Genomic DNA, 6,720 nt, shown 5'->3' on the forward strand with positions numbered 1-6,720 from the left:
TATCCCTGAAAGTGATCCCAGATGTGGGGCGGCAAATGGTAGAGGTGGAAATTGGGGGAGTGCTGTTGGGGTAGCAGACCTCTCCCCAGCCCTGCCTGGCTAGAGCCGTTTCCTAGCTCCAGCCCCACCCTGTGTGGGTGCTTGAGCAGTCGCCTGGGTGTCAGGCTGAGAGAGCGCAGGTGGCTACCTGGCCGGGTCCAATGGAAGTTCCGGTCCCCGGGAAGCCTTCTTAGGGACATCAGCACTGCAAAGGCCCTTCAGCCAGTGTTGGACCCCCTCGCAGGGCTCGGGGGGACCGTCAAGCTTGGCATCTGCTTCAGGAGCCTTCCCATATTTGAGTCTCCTAACTACATCCTGCCAAGTGGTCTTCTGCCTCTCTCTTCAAACACATTTAGCCCTGGGGACCACCCATCATTGGACCCCTCTAACTGAACAAAGCTCTTCTTCAGGTTAAGGGGAATCTGTCTCCCTAAAGATTAAGAATTCCCCTGACTCTCTTGAGCGTGTGTCTGTTAAGTTGTGGGGGCCAGGAATAGAAGGACCCCCTCAATAGTATAGTTTTGGTACTTTTTCAACATAGCTGAAGCACACACCACCACCCCCAGCCTGTTTGGTGGCACTTCCTTCCTCACTTGCTTCCTCCTTACTGGATCCTTCAGCTCCCAAGCCTTTTTCGGGTGCTGCTCTAGCAGATTACTTGAGAGACCAAGGTGGTGCCTAATTCAGGGTCTTGGCATTTGCTATTTCCTCTGCCTCAGACACACTCCCAGTGCTGTTTGTATTTTTAAAGCCCAGTGATCTCCCTTGCAGAAACTCTGCCAGGAGAAAGCCATTCTTAGGGGCAGACTCCACCTTCACCCCTCATTCATCTCTGAGGAGGCTAGTGAGTTTGGATGAATCCATGCACACCTGCATGATGAAGTCAGGTTATATGTCCTTAGTACGGAACAAAGACAAATGTTTATTTAAATGTTTTTAAGTCAGCCAGGCAAATAATTTCCCCAACTTCATTCTACCACTCAGAATTACACGGACCCAGTGGATGATACATAGAAATGTTCTGTGCCTCTTCTAGGGCTGTGGGACATGGCAGAAAAGCCCACCATGTGCCTGCTTACCAGAGCAATACTTCCTAACATGATCTATTAAATGCAATTCCTATCAAATCCCAGTGACCTGTTTTTGCAGGAATGGAAAAGCTGATCCTTAAATTCATATCAAGTGATCACAAATTGGCAGGACAATCCTGAAAAAGAACAAAGTTGGAGTACTCAGGTTTCAAGATTTCAAAAATTACTTCAAAGCTACAGTAATAGAAACATCACAGAACTAACATGGAGAGAGGTCATTCACTGGAATAGAATTAAAGATCCAGGAAACAGCCTATATGTACATTGATGGGCACGTGATTTTTGTCAAGAGTGCCAAGACCACTAAACGGGGAAAAGCGGTCTCTTCAACAAATTGGGCTAGAAAACGATATTCACATGCAAATAAATAAAAGTGAACCCTTTTACACCAGGTGCAAAAGTTAACTCAAGATGAATGAAAAAAAACAGCGAAGACTAAGCAACTCTTAGAAGAAAACCTGGGGAAATATTCATGACCTTGGATCTGACAGTGGCTTCTTAAATATGCCCAAAGCACAGGCAACAACAACAAAGAAAAACACGGGTCAGGGCGGTGTGCCTGGGTGGCTCAGTTGGTTAAGCAGCTGACTTTGGCTCAGGTCATGATCTCTTGGTTTGTGGGTTTGAGCCCTGCATTGGGTTCTGTGCTGACAGAATCTGGAGCCTATTTTAGATTGTCTCCCTCTCTCTCTGCCCCTCCCCCACTCATGCTCTGCCTCTCTCTGTCTCAAAAGTAAATATAAAAATTTAAAAACACGGGACTTTTTAAAAATTAAAGCTTTTGTGTATCAAAGGACACTATCAAGAGAGCAAAGTAGTTGAGTAAGCAGCTCCAAACATCCATCCCTCCAAAGCAACATTGAAAAACAAGCTGAAACTCAGAACCAGAAAACAGTCCAAGATTTACAGCAGCCAAGCAAACACTGAATCGAGAAAAAGACCCTAGAAGTGGTAGGAAAGCTTTGCGAGTTTTTCCTTGCCCTCACCTCATCTCCCGGGTTTGGTGGCAGTTTTAAAGAGGGCAGCCTGTGTTCCCTGAGTGGGACCCCAGTCCTTGATTCCAGAGAAAGCAGAGCAGACCTTATTCCCAAATTCTAACCTGTCTGGGCTAGAAAGACTGACACAAGGTGCTGGTCTCTGTTTCGCCTGACTCAGAACTCACTGGGCAGAAAAGCAGTGAGCATTGCTCCAAAACTTTGTAAGGTGCACAAAACCTGCAGCCAGCTGAAGCAAAAGGTTAAGACATAAAATAGACAGACCTAAAGACTGCGGAGAAATGCTGGGGAGAGAGTTAAATTTGGGTGTTCATAGGTGACCTTGTGGGGCACCTGGGTAGCTCAGTCGGTTAAGTGTCCCAACTTTGTCTCAGGTCATGATCTCATGGTTCGTGGGTTTGAGCCCCGTTTTGGGCTCTGTGCTGACAGCTAGCTCAGAGCCTGGAGACTGTCTTTGGATTCTGTATCTCCCTCTCTCTCTGACCCTCTCCTGCTCATGCTGTCTCTCTCTCTCTCTCCCTCTCAAAAATGAATAAAACCATTAAAAAAATTTTTTTAAATCTTTTATTTATTCTTGACACAGAGACAGAGCATGAGAGGGGGAGGGGCAGAGAGAGAAGGAGATACAGAACCAGAAGCAGGCTCCAGGCTCTGAGCTGTCAGCACAGAGCCTGACTCGGGGCTCAAACCCATGAACGTGAGATCTGACCTGAGCCGAAGTCGGAGGCTTAACCGACTGAGCCACCCAGGCGCCCCTAGACAAAGGCTTTAAACCGTCTGTCTTAAATATGCTCAAATGGCCAAAGGAACCCCTAGAGCTGGTTTTAGCTCTGGCTCTGATGCTAGAGCTGATAGCTCTGGACCTAGCACCGACTCTAGTGCTGGGTTTGGTGCTGCAGCACCTTCTGGCTCAAGCTGGCCCTGGCTCTAGCTTTGTAAGTGGCACTGGAGCTGGAGCTACAGCTAGATGTCCTGCAGCTGACGCTAGAGCTGGTCTGGGAACTGGCTATACCTCTGAAGCTTGCTCTAACGCTACAGCTGGCCCTCGCTCTGGCTCTGGTCAGTAGAGCTGGAGCTCTAGCTCTGTCTAGTCAATGGCTCTCTTACTAGAGCTGGCTCTAGTTCTAGACTGCTTCTGGCTCGGAAGCTTATTCTAGGTCTGAAGCTGACAATATGGCTGTAGTTTGAGAGTAGATTCCAGAGTTGGTGCTGGTATGAGCTATAGCTCTAGAACTGATGTTGGAGTAGATGGCAGAGCTATTTTTAGCTCTGGAACTGGACCTAGTGCTGGTGCTAGGACTGATACTGGTAATGGAGCTGGCATAGGGTCTAGCTTTGGGGCTGACACTAGCTCTGAAGATGGCACTGGGTCTGAAGCTGACCAACTCTAGAGTTGGCACTGAAATTGAATGTAGCGCTGGAGCTGGTAGTAGAGCTACCTCTGGATCTGGCCTTGAAGCCAGGGCTGGGGCTGGCTCTAGCTCTGGAGCTGGTACTGGAGTTTGTTCTAAGCTCTAGAGTTGGCTCTGACTGTAGGTCTACAGCTGGACCTGGTGCCAAAGCCATCTCTAGCTCTGGATCTGGTGTTACAGCCGGCACTGGAGCCGGTTCTGGAAAAGTCATACATGACACTCCAGGGCCAAGCCAGGCAGGTTGAGATGTACAGAGGCCACCAGCTGCCTCTGCCAGGACAAGTCTGGAGGCTGACAGGAACCCTCCAAGTACCCATCCAGCAGCTAGGCAGGATGGAGGAGATGGCAATTGGGGTAGGAGGGCACCTATGCAGGGGGGGCTCGGCTCCTATACCTGGCCTTGCCCATCCAGAGACCAGCCCTGAACCATCCCTAACCCCACTCTGGTTGTCCTGGCAGAAGCAGGACTGGTCACCAAGAAGGGAGCTAACAAAGAGCCTTAGTCGTGGGTGCTCTCGGTAAATGTCTAACCAAGTTCCCTTCTTCAGGAAAGCCTGACCTACTTCTCTGTCTTTCCTGGCCCCCCACCCACTGGGACATAAACTCCACGAGGGCAGGGAGGGACTGTATCTGCTCTGTTCATTAACAGCACTGGCACACAGTAAATATATGTGCTCCATAAAAATAAATAAATGCTCCACACTGTCTAATGGATAAGGGAACAGTCCATCCTGCCAGCCTTCCCAGGGCCCTCGTGGCACCTCAACCTGTAGCTTGTGCCCTGAGGTGCTGCCTTACTCTGCATACAGCACATGGTCACAACTTCCTAAGGGCAGGGCGCCAGGTCCATGTGCAGCCGAGCATGCATGACTGAGATTCAAGGCAGACTTGTAAGCGGGTTACTCACCACACCGCCTGTTCTGGGTCCCCAGGTGGAGGTTGGCCAGACAAGCCCAGCTGGGAAGGGGCTGTGGTGAATCTGCGTCTGATAATCCCTAATGATTGAATTCAGGTTATTCAACCTCATTGTGAGGAAATACGAGACAAACTCAAATTGAGAAACTGGCCTGAAAGCTTCAAAAATGTCAAGGTCAGAGAAAGCAAGAAAAGACTGAGGACTGTTGCCAACAGAAGGAAACTACAGACTTGGCAACTAAATCCAATCCACCATTTATAAAGGGCCTTCATTATTGGAAAATCAGCATTCTTTGGATTAGATGAAGTATTGAATCAATGTCAATTTCTTTATTTTATTGGCTGCGTAGTGGTTATGGGGGAGGGTATCTTCACTTTAAGGAATCATAATGGCACATCACATCCTCAATTTGCTCTCAAATGGTTTAAGAAAAAATTGCAAAACTATGTATATAAAGAGAATGAGGGGCACCTGGGTGGGTCAGTCGGTTAGGCCACTGACTTTGGCTAAGGTCATGGTCTCATGGTTTGTGAGTTCGAGCCCTGCATCAGGCTTTGCTCTGACCGTATGGAGCCTGGTTGGGATTCTCTCTCTCCCTCTCTCTCTGCCTCCCTCACTCTCTCTCAAAATGAATAAACTTAAAAAAAAAAAAAAAGAATAATAAAGCAGTGTAGTAAGCTGTCCGCTTTAAAATTTAAGAATCTGGGGCACCTGTTTGGTCAGTCAGATAAGTGGCCAACTTCTGTTCGGGTCATGGTCTCATGCTTCATGGGTTCAAGCCCTGTGTCCGGCTCTGCTGACAGCTCAGAGCCTGGAGTCTTCTTCGCATTCTGTGTCTCCCTCTCTTGCTGCCCCTCCCCTTCCAGTGTGTTCTGTCTCTCTCTCTCAAAAATAAATAAACATGAAAAAAAAATTGTTAAATAAAATTTAAGAATGACAATTAGCGTTTCAAAATTCAGTTAAAAACAATTACCTACTAAAAGAGTAAGTCCTTCCCTACTGCTACCCAACACCTATCACACCAGATACATGGCCTGTGTGCCCTTGGGAGAATAAGCATGCTTCCACCATAATTGCAAACAGCTGGAACTAAAGACCAGAAAAAAATACATTGCATGTTTTCATGGTTGCTCTGCCCAAGCAAACACCACATATCACTTGCTCCTTCAATGCTTGTGTGACGTTTCTGAACAAAGACAAAGATGGAGAGAAAGGTGTCAGTGGTAGAAGGAGGCTGACAAGAACCAAGTGAAACAAACCCAAGCAGGTAGCTCAATGTTGGGATTGGGGAAAGTACCCAAAGGAGAACTGGGTGGGGCAGTGACCACTGGCAGTGGGGAAGGATCCACAAAAGCCTCAGGCTTCCGAGATAATCACATTATTCACATTGTACATCCCATGACAGTTTACAGAGGAAAATGGTGGACTAGACTGGTGGGGAAAAGTCTGATTAAGAACACCGAGATGTCACTAAATGTAACAAAAACAAGTTTGATGCACCAATGAAGTAGGAAGCCAGAAAGGGAAATCCCAGGTGTGAGAGCCAGAACAGCAATGGGGGTGTGAGGTCAGCAGGTGACAGGAGAGAGCAACCTACATTTTAAGTTTGCAGGGACAGGAGACCAGACCCAAGTTGAGGACTGGAAAGAACACTTAAACAATCCAAATATTCTCACAGAAAAAGAGAGAAGAGCTTGTCACATTAACTTATAAAACACACAGGCAAAATACCATGAGTCAGCAAATGCAGCAAACAATGACAAGGAGAAATTGGCAAAGCCATAGAATGGAAGGTTTTTAATGCATCTCTCTCCATAATAAACAGAAAAAAAATTGCAATATATAATATTTGAACAACTCAACTAACAGTTACACCAAACACAGCATTCCAAAGTTGGAGAAAACATTGTTTGGGGGGGGGTTTGTTTAAAAACATTTTTTTAATGTTTTCTTTATTATTGAGACAGAGAAACAGAGCATGAGAGGGGGAGGGACAGAGACAGAAGGAGACACAGAATCAGAAGCAGGCTCTAGGCTCTGAGCTGTCAGCACAGAGCCCGATGCGGGGCTCGAACTCACAAACCGTGAGATCATGACCTGAGCTGAAGTCAGACCGATAGAGCCACTCAGGCGCCCTGAGAAAACATTGTTTAATCACACATGTGATATTTACAAAATTAACCACATGTTAACCTAAACCTGGTCTCAACACACACCAAAATATCCAGAGGATTAAAATAATGATCTCTGAAAAAAAAAAAAAAAAA

This window comes from Suricata suricatta, chromosome 9 (assembly GCF_006229205.1).
Source record: "Suricata suricatta isolate VVHF042 chromosome 9, meerkat_22Aug2017_6uvM2_HiC, whole genome shotgun sequence".
In the NCBI taxonomy this organism is placed as follows: Eukaryota; Metazoa; Chordata; class Mammalia; order Carnivora; family Herpestidae; genus Suricata; species Suricata suricatta.